Source organism: Marmota marmota, unplaced genomic scaffold (assembly GCF_001458135.2).
Source record: "Marmota marmota marmota unplaced genomic scaffold, marMar, whole genome shotgun sequence".
Taxonomy (NCBI): Eukaryota; Metazoa; Chordata; class Mammalia; order Rodentia; family Sciuridae; genus Marmota; species Marmota marmota.
Window position 1 is genome coordinate 30,244,720 of NW_025999968.1, and position 15,864 is coordinate 30,260,583.

The window sequence follows — 15,864 nt, forward strand, 5'->3', positions numbered from 1 at the left end:
TTTTAGTGGTCAACTAAAAGCAAAGGCATTCTATATTTAAGTTATAAGAAAATTAGCAAAATAAAATAAATTATTGTACTATAAGCACACATAGATAGTAAGATAGTATAATAGGATAGCTGAAACACACAAAAATGTAAGAATAAAAGTGTTTAAATGAAATGAGAATATAATATGAGCCAACAAATTTTACCCTAAATACATATTCTTGAAATATTATGTGCTCAAATGAATTTTGGTTTTATTCAAAGAAAGTATAGATTTAATGTTTGCCAAAGATTAAGTTAGGTTTTCATATTCGTATTTACTTCTAAAAGTTAGGTTTTCATATTCGTATTTACTTCTAAAATAACATCTATGGAAATCACTTGAAGTGAAAATTTGTTAAAAATTCTTTTTTTCCTTTCTCTGGAACATTGATACTTAAAGAAAAGCTCTTTCCAAAGTTAGTAGTATGTACTTTTCTGTATTTTCTTCTAACTCAACCTTTTAACACTAGATTAATGAAATCATAACCCTCTCTCCCAGACTTTCTGCTTCTAAACTTCTTTCTCTTGTCTTACTTAGTTTCCCAGTTATTTTTTGACAGCTCTATCTCTAAGGAGGTTTATAGATCCATTTTTCCCCTGGGTAAAGGCTCTCCTGGACTTGAAACCCACTAAATAGGCTCTGTTGGTGACTTTAAAACTCATTCCTTTCATTGGTAAGCAATTTTAGCAAATTCTTCTCTTTTTTTTTTTGTATTCAGTGTTTTATGTTTGCTTGTTTTAATCATGATTTAAAGATTTATAGTTTTTACTTTATTATAATCTGAAGTACAAAGCAAATGTTTTTTAACCATTTTAAACTCTCTAATATCAGTTTTTACTTTTTCTTATAGGCCCCAGCATTTATCAAAAGGTTAAAGTAATTTAAGTAATATACATATTTTCAAGAACTTTTAAATTAGGAATGATATATTTATTTTGAGGTATATGCTGCATATTTAGATCAAAAGAAGAATATTAAAGAAAATCCAAATTGTTTTCTGAACCCAGAGCTCAAGTTCTCAAATGCAAAATTGAAGATAGGAACAATAATAAAAAACATATTTGAAGGATAAGGACATTAATTTCCTTCAAGATAAAAACAACACATGAGAAATGGTTGTATAAAATGTATTAAGGAAGAAAAATATATGTATATTGTATATACTAAAAACAATAATAGCTGGGTACAGTAGTGCATGCCTGTAATCCCAGCAGCTTGGGAGGCTGAGACATGAGGATCACCAGTTCAAAGCCAGCCTCAGCAATGGCGAGATGCTAAGCAACTCAGTGAGACCCTGTCTCTAAATAAAATACAATATAGGGCTGGGGATATGGCTCTGTGTTTGAGTGTCCCTGAGTTCAATCCTTGATACCAAGAAAAAAAAAAGTGAAATAATAAAGAAGAGTTTATCAGATCAGTAACTGTTAAAAATATACAAGTCCCTAATATAATTTTTGTGATACTATCATTCTGTTTATACAAATTTAAAAATATTTTAATCATATGTTACTTTAAGCATATTAGGCTTATATTCCCATATGAGTATAACACAATGAATTCCATCATTATGAATACCTATAAAACACCAATTTAAAAAAAAGAATAAATAAATAAAAGCAAAACAAAACAGCCAAAACAAGAGATCGTTGGGTATTATAATGTTCATTAAGTACTTAAGTTAGATTATGGAATTATCTTAATTGTTTTTTTTTCCATTTTTTCATAAAAAAACATAAGAAGTAGAAATGCATTTATTTTCTAGATGAAGAAATTGAAGGTTAAAGGGGTCTCTTGGGAGGAAACCTATACTCTTAGCAATAAAATTATACTAATATTTTATGTCAACTAAATAGAAGATAGTATATAGCAAGAAAGTCTCATCAATAGATAAAATGCTAGGGAAGTCTTAAAGGATGTGATAAATATTTAGTACTGAGTAACAACCACCGCACTTCTACATGCCAATTGATGCTAATGTTTTGTAAAAAGCTTCCTATAATGACTAAATAATTAATTGTAAAGCATGTCTACAGTGAAAAACAAGCATTGGTAAAATAAACTATTAACAATGATATAGTATTTTGGAGAAAATATATTTTTTATTGTATTTTATATTTTCAAATTTAATCATTGGGGTTGACTCAATTAATACCAAATTATTTTATCTCAAATTGCAAGGCTTTATAAAAAAAAGTAAACATGAATTGTTGCGAGCCATCATGGCCTGTGTGGGTAAGCTATGTGCATTTGAGCATATGAGGAGACTGGTCTGGCATTGTCCACTGATTGGACTGTGTGTGCCTTTCTTCTCACTCTGCCTGTGATCTCACACAGCACCTGAAATGGTGCTGTGACTTGCCAAGATGTCAATCAATCTGCTGATCACCTAGCAAGACTCCACCTTTCAAAACCCTATCCCATGCCTTATTTGGGTGGAATATTCTATTGAACGCCTTTTCCCCAATAAAAAGGGGTATTCTGGGTGTGCTCTCTCTTGCTTTTTCCAATAGTATCCAGCATGGAGCTGACCCTTGGGGTCACAGAGCAATTCCACCTTAGAAACTCATGTTTGAGTGTTTCATGGTTTCTTTGCTGTTTTCTTAGTTTGTTGTTGCAGCCAGCTCCTTTGAACCCAGCTCATCTCACCAGCCCAGCCAGCTGGCAACAATGAACCTGTGTAAGTTTAAACTTTCTTGTTTGAGCTCTATTAATGCTTTATGAAGGCTATAAGGCATTGAATTATTCTAGGCTTAGAAAAAGTGGATAACAGGTAAAGCTGTGATAACCTATTGTTACAGAAGTTAGGAGAGAGCTCTGAAGTTACGTTACCTATTTTACTGTTTTGTTTCACACAAAATAATAAAGAGACTAATAATTTACATTTGTTCTACCCTTCTCTTTTTAGTGTAACTACCATATGCATACCCTTCAAGTTTTGCTGCCTGCGTGTTAGCAAATTTTTTTTTTTCTTGATATTGTCCTCAATATGGCAGAACAGACTGGTTCAAAGCAAAGTTTTGACGAAACATTTTCTCAGGAAAATCTGTTTCTGCTGCTAAAGAAACTGCCACCTACAACCATCTGTGGTTGTATGTTCCTTGCCAGACTTTTACGTTGTTTTTATATAGATGCTGCCTTTGTCTCTTTTGTGGTATCCAAACATGGCAAGCACCTCTATCAGTTGCATTCTTTTGCTGAATGTGTTTTACCCTCCTACTAAATATTATTACAGTCAATGTTCACAAACATATACACATGCATTACATATGTAGTACTTTATATTTTTATGCTAAAGTGAACTTATATAAAAAGAAACTTAGCAATGTCTTAAAGACTTACTTCCAATGTTGGTAACAATGATTTACACAATTATAATGGATTTTAAAATAAATTAAAAATCATTAAAAAAAACTGTGTTCTTCAAAAATGCTGACTTTCAACTAAGGTAAATAAATATAAATTCTCAGTGTAGTCAAACCTCAACACATCTAGAAAGTGTACTTGCCACAAGGAAAAAAGTGAAGATTACCTATAAAGAAAATGAGATTTCTCCTTGCAGTGACAACAAGGTAACTCATATCAAATAAAACCTTCCACTGATAATACCTTGAAAACTAGAGAAAAAATATATATATATTTACTAAAGATCAAACAAAAATATTTGTGAGACATTGGGGGAAAAATTGGAAATTGAGAAGCCAAGTTATAATGAAAAGTGTATTTTTTAATGATCTTTTTTTTCCTTTCTATTGGTGCATTATAATTATATATAACAGTGGGGGTTGTTATAATCTATTTATATGAGCACACAATAATAAAGTAGAATCTGAACAATTTCATTCCCCAGTACATCCACTTTCCCTCTTCTCTCCCCCACATCTCCTTCTTCTATTCTACTGGTCTCGCTTTTATTTATTTATTTTTAAAAAATTTGTTCTAATTGGTTATACATAAGAGTAGAATTCATTTTGACACATTGTACACAGATGGAGCACAACTTCTCATTCCTCTGGTGCAGAATCACTCCTTCCCAACCCCACAGCCAGTGAGGGAAATTGTGGGGCCGTGGGGATGGGAAGGACAGTAGATTCATGATCTTTTTATTTGAAGTCTTTAGTGATTCGTAGTGTAGGCTCTCCTGACTAAATAGAATACAACCTATATTTGAGCAGTTTCAATGTCTTAAGGAAACACGAAGTCTTTGACTATAGTAATGTATAAGGATTCGTGAATCATGATTCTTCAAATAGAAAAACACATTCACAATTGAGAACACAATTTTCCTGAGGCATTTGTCTCATCAAAAGTTGTGTTTGTATATACATGTTTTGGGAGATGAGAGAAGCTGAGGACGCAAGAAATCAAAAATAAATAAGCTTTTACAAATTAAAAATACAAATTTTAGAAAAAAATTAAGCTTTTTTAAAATTTAAACAGGAAGAGATTTAAAAAAAAATAGAAAAAGAAAAAAAATCATGAAAAGCTGTGCCCTAAGAAAAAGCTTCAATTTTTTGGTGAGAATCTGAACAATAACTCAAAAGCAAAGGCATATTAAAAAGATAATTAAAACTTTTTAGAACCTATGTTTGTCATAATAGAAAGTAATTGTTACAATGAGGCTGTGAAACAAAACACACCAAAACTCAATGGCTATAAAAAACAGTAACTTATTTTTGTCATCATAGGTTCAAAGAAAATCTAGGTCTTTAAATCATTTTCAGTTGATTTTGTATAGGAAAAAAGGCATGGGTCAAATTGTACTAAGAATACTTAACAAAGCAATTAGGGAAGAGTAAAGAATTTAAGGAGTACAAATCATATGGAAGAAATCAAATTATCACTGTAGATGATTTGATTCTATACAAAGAAAAACTAAAAACTCCACCAACAGACATTTAGAACTTATAAATGGATATAATGAGATAGCAGGATATAAAATCAACATAGAAAAATCATTAGGCTTTATATACCAAATATGTATTTGCTAAAAAAAAATTATGAAGGCAATCCCACTCAAAATAGTCACACACACACACATACACACACACAGAATGAAGTACTTGAGAATAAACTAAGGGGTAAAATTATTTTAAAATGTGAATTACAAGCACAGATGAAAGCAACTGAAGACACTAAATGGTTTAATGGGAGGAAAGCTGTACCATGGTTATGGATAATAGGTATTAATATTAAAATATTCATACTACCCAAAGTGACCTATAGTCACTGCAATCCCTACACGATATCAATGGCATTTGATATAGAACTAGAAAAATCTTCCAGTAGATATGGAGGCACCAAATACCCTCATACCATAGCAAACTTGAGCCAGTTAGAGCAAAGCCAGAGGCTCCACAATATCTGATTTTAAGATATATTACAGAGCTGTAGTATCAAAAGCAGATAGAGTCATTAAATACATATGTGGGCCAACTGAACAGAACAAAGTACCAAAACTAATCCATGCATCCACAGGCAGCTGATTCTTGACAAAAGTGACATAAATATACAATGGTGTTAGAACAGCCTCTTCAACAAATGATGTGGGAAATTTTTTTTATTGAAATTAAAATTGCTGACACAGTGAAAACACAAATTATAACAAAGTAACAAATCCTTATTTGTGTCATGGGGAAATATTTAGTAGTCTGAATAAATCAAACCTGTGATCATATTCCCTTATGCCAAAGTCTAATCCAGAGATAGGAACTAACTCTTTTCAATTATCTAAAGGTTGATTGAGATGAGTAAACTGCCAAAAATCTAGCTAATATGACAGAAACCGATATCTATGTTAAACAACAGATTCTCAATATAGGCCAGATTATCTCATATTGGAAGAATTTACATTCTAGGACTTTCAAAGGTAAAGAAAATTTAATGCCTGTCTACAAAGCTTCAAAGGACAGGGGGACTTATGTTTTAGAAGTCAGTCCACATTTACCAGTAGAAAAATCCTGTGCCTCTTGAGAATTTCACCAAATCTACTCTGCCCAGTGCTTATAAATGCAGGAACAAAGCCTGTATGAAAGAATATCTCTTTTCCATTGTTGAGAAATATTGCTCAGTAAAAATGACTCTTTTTAAAATATTACTGTTCACTGACAAGGCAGTAGCCACCCAAGTACTCTGTTGAAGATATGCAATAAAATTAATGGTGTGTTTTTCTGCATGCCAACACATTTTTCTGTGACCCATGGGTTGAGGTATAATTTTGAATTCTGAGTCTTATTATTTAAAAAATGAATTTTCTAAGGCTATAACTTTCATAGATGATGATTTCTCTGATGAATATGAGCAAATCAACAGTAATCTTTCTGATATATGTTCATTATTCTGAATGCTATTAAGATATTTGTAGTATAAAGGAGAAAATCAAAATATCAACATTGATAGGATTTTGAAAGGATTTTTAAAGAAGTTGATTTTAACCTTCATGGATGACTTTGAAGGACTCAAGTCTTCACTGAAATAAGAAAATAAAAATATGATCGAAATAGGTAAAATTAAAAGTAGTATCGCAATGGACAAAACTATGACATCTGCTGCTGGGAGCCATTAGCCAAGTAGGTATGACAATTTCCTTGCCAGCGTACCCCATGTTGCTGACATTTTGCAGTGACATTGAATGTAGTTGACCTTGCTCAAGGACCAGGGCGGATTAGGGTGTTCCTGGTTTAACATAATCGGGTTTAGGGCGTTCCCAGTTTAGGTTCCAGGTTTAAGGTTTAAGATTATTCCTGCTGGGAATAGGGCGTATCCTGCTGCCTGAGTTCCCCTTGAGTTCTCACGGGATTCAGAGTATATTTTGGGAGACAGATGCCCAGTGGAGGTAAATTTGGGAGAGAACGTGGATTTGGGCAGAGAACGTGGATTTCCCCAGAACGTGTCTGTATACGGCTGGTGTGAGTTCGGGAATAAAGAGTTGCTGTTTGAATCTACAAGCTGTGTGGTGGCTCGTGATTTTGTGCCCAGCCAGACTGCGGCAATCTGCAGTCAAGGGGGGAGATAAAGAATGCCTACAAGCTGTACCCTTTTCAATGCTTTATTCACTCAAAACCACTCAACCCTATTACACTCTATAGGTCCTTTATCAAGGAATGACTATCCATAATGCTGGGCACTGCAATAGACATAATCCATTCAAAGCAAACAATTCTGTTATCTTCTATGCACTGCAAACACACTTAATCATGAAAGACCTATTACACACATTCCCTTTGCATGCTAAGCTTAAATGTTAGATTTAAAGTCTTAAGTCTTAGATCTTAAGTCCAGTAGATGCACACTCAGACCACAACAACCAGGTCAGGAACTGACAGAAGCTTCTCTTGGGGTGGAGTTGATGGCTGGCTGAGGAGACAGTAAGGGGATGTCGCTTTTTTCACCAGAAGCAAGAGGCTGCTGTAGAGTTTGAGAATGGTGAAGATTATGCAGAGGATCAGGCAGATGATGAGAAGAGTTGGGCTATCAGTCCAGGTCATCTTCAGGCTCTTAGGCTTGTGTGCATCAGTGTCAGGTGGTCCAAATGTCTGTTTATTTGCTCCATCATTTATAAGAAATTTTGGGAGTTACTTCTTGCCCTTTGGGTCCCTATCAGCTGTTACTAGGTTTCTAGGGACATCTCACATCTTAGAGAACCTATGGTCTTGAGATTTTGGCCCTGATATTACCCTATGACTCTTATCAGGGTTGTGAAAGTGACTTATTTTATCAGGTTATGCCTTATGACATATTGGAAGGCTCTGTAGGATTGTGGCTGGTGAGAGTGCAAATTTATTTTCATCCTTACAAGTAGACATGACTATGTGGCTGAACTGCATTCATGTAACAAAATTTTAATGGAAAAAGGGCACCTTCTTATATATGAGCAAAGAAAGTATTTTTTTAAAAAAATGAGGACTCCTCCTAATAAAGATCCTGTGAACATTGTTTAAATGCTAACAATGTATTTAGAATATTAAATAAGTTTACTTGATAAAATAGTGGCAGATTTGAAAGGAATCATTTTAATTTTTAATTAAGTTCAGTTGTAAGTAAAATGCTATCAAACATCCTCATGACTATAGAGAAAACTTTCATAAAATAGAGCCAATTGATGAGGCAAACTTCATTGTTGTCTTATATTCAGAAATTGCCACTATCTCCTCTATATTAAGAGATTAAACATGACTATAGTTAGTAGCCATCAATATTGAGAAAACCCCTCCATCAACCAATAATTATAGCTTGCTGAACACTCAAATAATAATTAACATGTTGGGCAATAAAGTATTTTTTGGAGAAATAATGTTATTCTACCTTCAAATTTAGTGTAGTAAAGTCATAATATTTTATACACTGAGATATAAAAATTCATGTGACCCACTTTATTGTGATATTTGCTTTACTAATGTGGTCTGGAATGAAACCAACAATATTTCCAAATTACGCCTGATAATATATATATATATACACACACACACATATACACAAACATATAAATATATATGTGTTTATGTATGACATAAATATAAAATCTACAAAATACAGATATTCTGAAAGAAAACACAGTTAGAAATAACACAAAAAGCACAGAAAGTGTTCATAACTTTTCTTTAATGAAAATTAAAAAAAAAAAGTCTGCCTTTCAAAGCTATTAAAAAGTCAGAATAGAGTGTACCTATGCTTTTTCCATGCAGAAAGAAACAAGCATAGTAAACAAGGAGACAAAAATATAACTAATATTGTTAGGCATTAGGAAATTAAAATTTAATCATGTCAGTAGGAACTTTACAGTGGCTACATCAGAGGGAGTGAGGCAAAGATTGAAGAGCCAAAAATTTAACAGGATCAATTGCTGGTGAGAATGTGATTTGGATATCCAACAGAACTTACTACATTTCTAATAGGAATAAAACTTTGTTCAGTATAGTCGCATTTCACATTAGTTTCCCAATTTCAAAATAAATTTATACTTAAAATCATAAACTAGCAACTCATTCCTATGCATTTATCCAGTAGATATAAGAATGTATTACACTAAAACCTGTATGCAAATATGTCAATGGGTATTTTTATAACCAAAACAAAATTGGAAACAACAAACCTATTCTTTAACTAGTAAATAAATAAATGTTTTATAAAAGTAAAACTTTCCATACAATGCAACAACATTTAAATGAAGAGAAAGTAATTCTGAATGATTCTTCAACACATTATCTATAAATTAATCATAGACAATTCTATTATACAATCTTTCTTTATATGATTTACTGGACAAAACTAACTGTGTAATGAAATAAATGTCACTTGCTAACAGGAGATATGGGAGGGGAAAGGCATTATTTCTGAGTGGGCACTTGTGTAATAAAAACATTCTTTATGATATGGTAATTTCTAATTTTTAAAAAATTTTTAATTCTAATTTGTTATATATAACAACAGAATGCATTAAAATTTATATTACAAATATAGAGCACATTTTTTCATGTCTCTAGTTGTACACAAAGTAGAGTCACATTCTTCATGTCTTCATACATGTACTTAGGGTAATGATGACCATCGCATTCCACTCTCTTCTACTCCTATGCCCCCTCCCTTCCCCTCCCTCCCCCTCCCTCCCCTTTCCTTTATCCAAGTTCCTCCATTCTTCNCTCCCTCCCCTTTCCCACTTTGCCCTATCTAGAGTTCATTTAATCCTCCCATCCTCCCTTCCCACAGCATATTATGGATCGGCATCCTTAAATCAGAGAAATAATTTGCCATTTGGTTTATTGGGATTGGCTATTTTCACTTAGCATTATGTTTCCAGCTCCATTCATTCATCTGCAAATGCCATGATTTTATTCTCTTTTAATGCTCAATAATATTCCATTGTGTATATATACCACATTTTCTTTATCCATTCATCTACTAAAGGAAATCTAGGTTGGTTCCACTGTTTAACTATTGTGAATTATGCTGCTATGAACATTGATGTGACTGTGTTCCTGTAGTATGCTGTTTTAATTCATTTGTGTATAGACTGAAGAGAGGAATAGTTGGATCAAATGGTGGCTCCATTCTCAGTTTTCTAAGGAATCTCCATACTGCTTTCCATACTGGCTGCACCAATTTGCAGTCTCACCAGCAATGTATGAGTGTGCCTTTTCCCCACATCCTCACCAACAGTTATTTTTGTTTGTATTCTTAATACCTGGCATTCTGACTGGAGTGAGATGAAAGATTAGTTTTGATTTTCATTTCTCTAATTGCTATTGATGATGAACATTTTTTTTTATATATTTTTTAACTTATTGTATATCTTCTTCTGAGAAATGTCTGTTCAGTTCCTTGGCCAATTTGTTACTTGGGTTATTATATTATTATTATTATTATTATTATTATTATTATTATTATTATTATTATTTTGGGGTTAAGATTTTTGAGTTCTTTATATATTCTAGAGATTAGTACTCTATCTGACATGTGTGTGGTAAAAATTTGTTCCCAATTAGTAGGCTTTCTATCCACCTCACTGATTTTTTACTTTTACTGAGGAGAAGCTTTTTGTTTGAATCCATCACATTTATTTATTTTTGATATTAATTCTTGTGCTACAGGAGTCTTATTAAGGAAGTTAGGGCCTAATCCAACATGATGGGGATTTGGGCCTTCTTTAACTTCTAATAGATACAGTGTCTCTGGTTTAATTCCTAGGTCCTTGATTCCTAGTAGATGAGTTTTGTGCATGGTGAGAGATAGGGATTGAATTTCCCTTTGTTGCATATGGATTTCCAATTATCCCAGCACCATTTGTTGAAGAGGCTGCCTTTCCTCCAATGTACATCTTGTCAAATACAAGATAACTGTAATGATGTGGGTTAGTCTCTGTGTTCTCCATTGTGTACCATTGGTCTTCAAGTCTATTTTGGTGCCAATACCATGATGTTTTCGTTGCTATTGCTCTGTAGTATAGTTTAAGCTCTGGTATAGTGATGCCACCTGCTTTACTCTTCTTGCTAAGGATTTCTTTAGCTATTTTGGGTCTCTTATTTTTCTAGATGAATTTCAGGACAGCTTTTTCTATTTCTCTGAGGAATATCATTGGGATTTTTATTGGAATTTCATTGAGTCTGTATAGTGCTTTTGGTAGTGTGATCGTTTTGACAATATTAATTCTGCCTCTTCAAGAACAAGGTAGATCTTATTCCATCTTCTTTGGTCTTTTTTAAATTTTTTTTTCTTTAGGGTTGTGTAGTTTCCATTGTAAAGCTTTTTCACCTCTTCCGTTATTTCCCAAGTATTTTATTTTATTTATTTTTTGATGCTATTGTAAATGGAGTAGTTTTCTTCATTTCCCTTTCAGAGAATTTGTCACTTATATACAGAAATTACTTTGATTTATGGGTATTAATTTTGTATCCTGCTGCTTTGCTGAATTCATTCTCTAGTTCTAGAAGTGTTCTGGAAGAATTTTTGGGGTCTTCTAGGTATGGAGTCATATGTCAGCAAATATTGCTAATTTGATTTTTTCATTACCTATCCATATCCCTTTAATTTCTTTCATCTATCTAATTTCTCTGGCCAGTGTATCAAGAACTATGTTAAATAGAAGTGGTGAAAGAGGATATCCCTGACTTGTTACAGTTTCTAGAAGGAATGATTTAAATGTTTTCAGTATTTAGAATTTTGTTGGCCTGGGGTTAGCATAGATAGATTTTATGATGTTGAGATAAGTTCCTGTTATCCCTAGTATTTCGAGGGTTTTGAACATGAAGGGGTGCTATGTTTTGTCAAATGCTTTTCCTGTGTCTATTGAGATGATCAATCATATGGTTTTGATCTTTAATTCTATTGACATGATGAATTACATTTATTGATTGATTTCCATATGTCAAACCAACCTTCCATCCCTGGAATAAAACCCACTTGATCATGGTATAGTATCTTTCTGATATGTTTTGTATTCATTTGCCAGAATTTTCTTGAGAAATTTGCACCTATGTTCATTAGAGATATTGGTCTGAAGTTTTCTTTTCTTTTTCTTTCTTTTTCTTTTTCGATGTGGTTTTGCCTGGTCTCGAAATCAGGGTGATGTTGGCCTCATAGAATGAGTTTGGAAGTGCTCCTTTTTTTTCTGTTTCCTGAAATAAATTGAAGTGTATTTGTATTAGTTCTTTTTAAAAGTCTTATAGGGCCAGCCTGTGCATCCATCTGGTCCTGGGATTTTCTAGGTTGGTAGACTTCTGATGATATCTTCTATTTCGTCACTTGAAATTGATCTGTTTAAATCATATATATCATCCTGATTCAATTTGGGCCAATTATATGACTCTAGAAATCTGATGATGCCTTCATTTTTTTAAATTTTATTAGAGTACACGTTTTCAAAATAATTTCTAATTATCCTCTGTATTTCTGTGTTGTCTCTGTGATATTTTCTTTTTCATCATGTATGTTAGCATTTTGAGATTTCTCTCTCCTTCTCTTCATTAGCATGGCTATTGGCCTGTCAATTTTATTAGTTTTTTTTCAAGGAATCCACTTTTTGTTCTGTCAATTTTTTCAATTGTTTCTTTTGTTTCAATTTCATTGATTTCAGCTATGATTTTAATTATTTCCTGTCTTCTATTGCTTTTGGTATAGATTTTTTTTCTTCTTTTTCTAACACTTTGAGATGTAATATTAGTCATTTATTTGTTGACTTTTTCTTCTTTTAAGGAATGAACTCCATAAAATGGACTTTCCTCTTAGAACAGGCTTCACAGTGCCCCAGAGATTTTGTATTTTTCTCATTCACCTCTAAATTTTATTTTAATCTCCTCCTTGATGTCTTCTACAACACCTTGTTCATTCAGTAGCATATTGTTTAGTCTTCCGGTGTTGAAGTAGCTTTTATTTTTTATTTTATCATTGATTTGTAATTTATTTCTATTATGATCTGATACAATGCAAGGTAGTATCTCTACTTTTTTATATTTGCTAAGAGTCGCTTTGTGGCATAGTATATGGTCTGTTTCAGAGAAGAGTCAATATACTGCTGAGAAGAAACTGTATTTGTCCATTGAAGGATGAAATATTCTGTGTATGTCAGTTAAGTCTAAGTTATTGATTGTAACCTTGAGTTCTATACTTTCTTTCTCCAGCTTTTGTTTGGTAGATCTATTTTGATTTTTTTTCTTTAGGGTTGTGTAGTTTTCATTGTAGAAGTCTTTCACCTCTGAAAGTTAAAGTCACTCCAAATTGTTGTATTGTGGTCTATTTAATTATTGAACATGAGAAGAGTTTTTTTGATGAACATAGATACTCTATTGTTTGGGGCATATATATTTATAGTTGGTAAGCCTTTTTGTTGCATGGTTCCCTTGAGAAGTGTCCTTTTTTATCCCTTTTGATTGACATTAGCTTGAGGTCTACTTTATTTGAAATAAGGATGGAAACCCCTGCTTGCTTCTGCAGTATATGTGAGGGGTATGATTTTTCCCAATCCTCCATCTTCAGTCTGTTGATGTCTTTTCCTATGAAATGAGTCTCTTGCAAGCAGCATATCATTGGGTATTTTATTTTTTGATCCACTCTGCTAGTCTATATCTTTTTATTGGTGAGTTTAGACCATTAACATTCCGGATTATTATTGAGACATGATTTGTCCTTTAATGTAATACCTCCCTCTGCTGATTTTCATCATTGTTTTTTTTTAATTTCCTCTTCATGAAATATTTTGCTGAGGATTTTCTGTAGTGCAGGTTTTCTATTTTAAAATTCTTTTAGCTTTTTTTTAATCACAGAAGATTTTTATTTCATCATCTAAAGATTTATTTTCCTGGAAATAATATTCTTGGTTGGCATCATTTTCTTTCAGAGCTTGGTATATGTTATTCCATGATCTCATGGCTTTGAGGGTGTGGGTTGAAATATCTGTTGAAATACAAATTCATCTCCCTGTATAGGTGATCTGATTTCTCTTTCTTGCAGCTTTTAAGAGTGTATCCTTTTTCTGTATGCTAGGCATTTTTATTTTAATGTGCCTTGATGTAGAGTTGTTTTAATTTTGTACATTTGGTGTCCTGTAAGCCTCTTGTATTTGGTTTTCCAATTCATATCATGCATGGGAAATTTTCTGATATTACCTCATTGAAGAGATTGTGCATTCCTTTGGTTTGAAACTCTGTGCCTTCCTCTATCCCAATGACTCTTAGATTTATTCTTTTGATGCCATCCCATTATTCTTGGATGTTCTGTTCATGGTTTCTTACTATCTTCACTGAGTGATCAACTTTATTTTCCAGATTGTATACTTTGTCTTCATTATCTGATGTACTTTCTTCCAACTGATCTCATTTGTTGGTTATGCTTTCTATTGCATTTTTTATTTAGTTCTTTGTTTCCTTCATTTCAAGAATTTCTGACTTTTTTTTCCCAGAGTCTCTATCTCTTTCTTGGAGTAATCTTTTGCTACCAGTATTTGCTTTCTTTTCACTTTGTTGAAGTGATCAATTTTTGCCCATATTTGCTCATTTAGATCATTCTTTAATTCACCATTCATTTTAATTATGAGCCTGTAAAATCCTTCCCTAACATTTCATCAACTTCACTGTCCATGGGTTCTGTTATTGTAGTATCTTGGTTTGTTTGAGCACTTTCCTCCTTTTTTTTTTTTAATGCTGTCTTTGTGTCTTCCTTTCTTGCTGTGTGGATATGAGATATTATGGTTTGTACCCTGTATTCTTATAAAATCCGTGCAGATTGTCTGTACCTCAACTTGATGCTGGGCTTCCAGACCCTGCTGGTGTCCCTAATTGTATGCTACTGCAACTAAACTTGGTGGTGGCAATAGCTGAGGTAACTCAAAATAATAGTTGATATGCCTCAAGATGGAAGTAATGTCTTGGGATCAAAAGGGTAGGCCTTACACTGTCTTTGAGATGCAGGTGCTTCTATCCCCTGTCTGTTGCCAAAAATGTAGGGGCTACTGCTTGGGGAAGGCTATGGCGATGTCTGCAGTATCCCAAGATGGAAGTGGGTTAGGTTTGGGCTCCCAGGTCTGTGTGGGGTTGCAAATTTGGATCTACCCTGCTATCAGGTTGGGCAAGGGTGGTGGTTCTGTGCATGAGCTCTGGTGGGAGTCTGCTGGTGGCAGGATGTTTCTGAGCCTACTGTGAGACTGGATCCCATGCAGGTTTATGTGGGCAGATCTGGGCTGGGCCTGAGCTACTGTGGTGTCTTGTTATGGTAATTATTATATAACTCTAAAGCTACTGTGGTGTCTTGTTATGGTAATTATTATATGACTCTAAAGCTACTGTGGTGTCTTGTTATGGTAATTATTATATGACTCTAAGTTTTTCTAAACTCATTCAATGGCACACTAACAACAATTCTCATACTTAACAATTAAAAATTCAATAAAACCTATATAAAAACATTACAATTATTGATAGGTAAATTAACATAATAGGGATTCATGACAGAATATAATGAAATAAAACTATTAGAAATAATAAGAAAGAATCCTTAACTTAATAGTATCTACTCTGTAAACATATATATATATATATATTTGCATCACAAGATGGAGATTTTTTTGAGAAAACATTCTGAAGTTGTCATTAGGAAACAGACTCAAAGAAAGAGTAATCATAATGAATACAAGTAAAATAAAATGAGATTATGTAGTAAAGAATGAATTACAACAGAGAGTAAATATATGTGAATACTGGCTTTTTAAAATAATAAGTACAATGATATCTTCTGAAACTTAACTATTTGAGGTGATAAATAAGTTAATAAACCTGATTGTGGTGATCATACAAAATGTATATATATATATATATATATATATATATATATATATATATATATATATATAAA

General features: G+C 32.9%; 1 long non-coding RNA gene across 1 annotated transcript in view; it reads right to left on the reverse strand.

Annotated features, from left to right (window-relative positions):
• LOC125616917 overlaps window positions 1–15,864 on the reverse strand; it is a 764,349-nt gene that overhangs the window by 519,923 nt on the left and 228,562 nt on the right. Inside the window, exon 2 of the long non-coding RNA XR_007347700.1 lies at window positions 9,115–9,118. This is a non-coding gene — a long non-coding RNA (uncharacterized LOC125616917). The remainder of the gene's footprint in view (window positions 1–9,114; window positions 9,119–15,864) is intronic.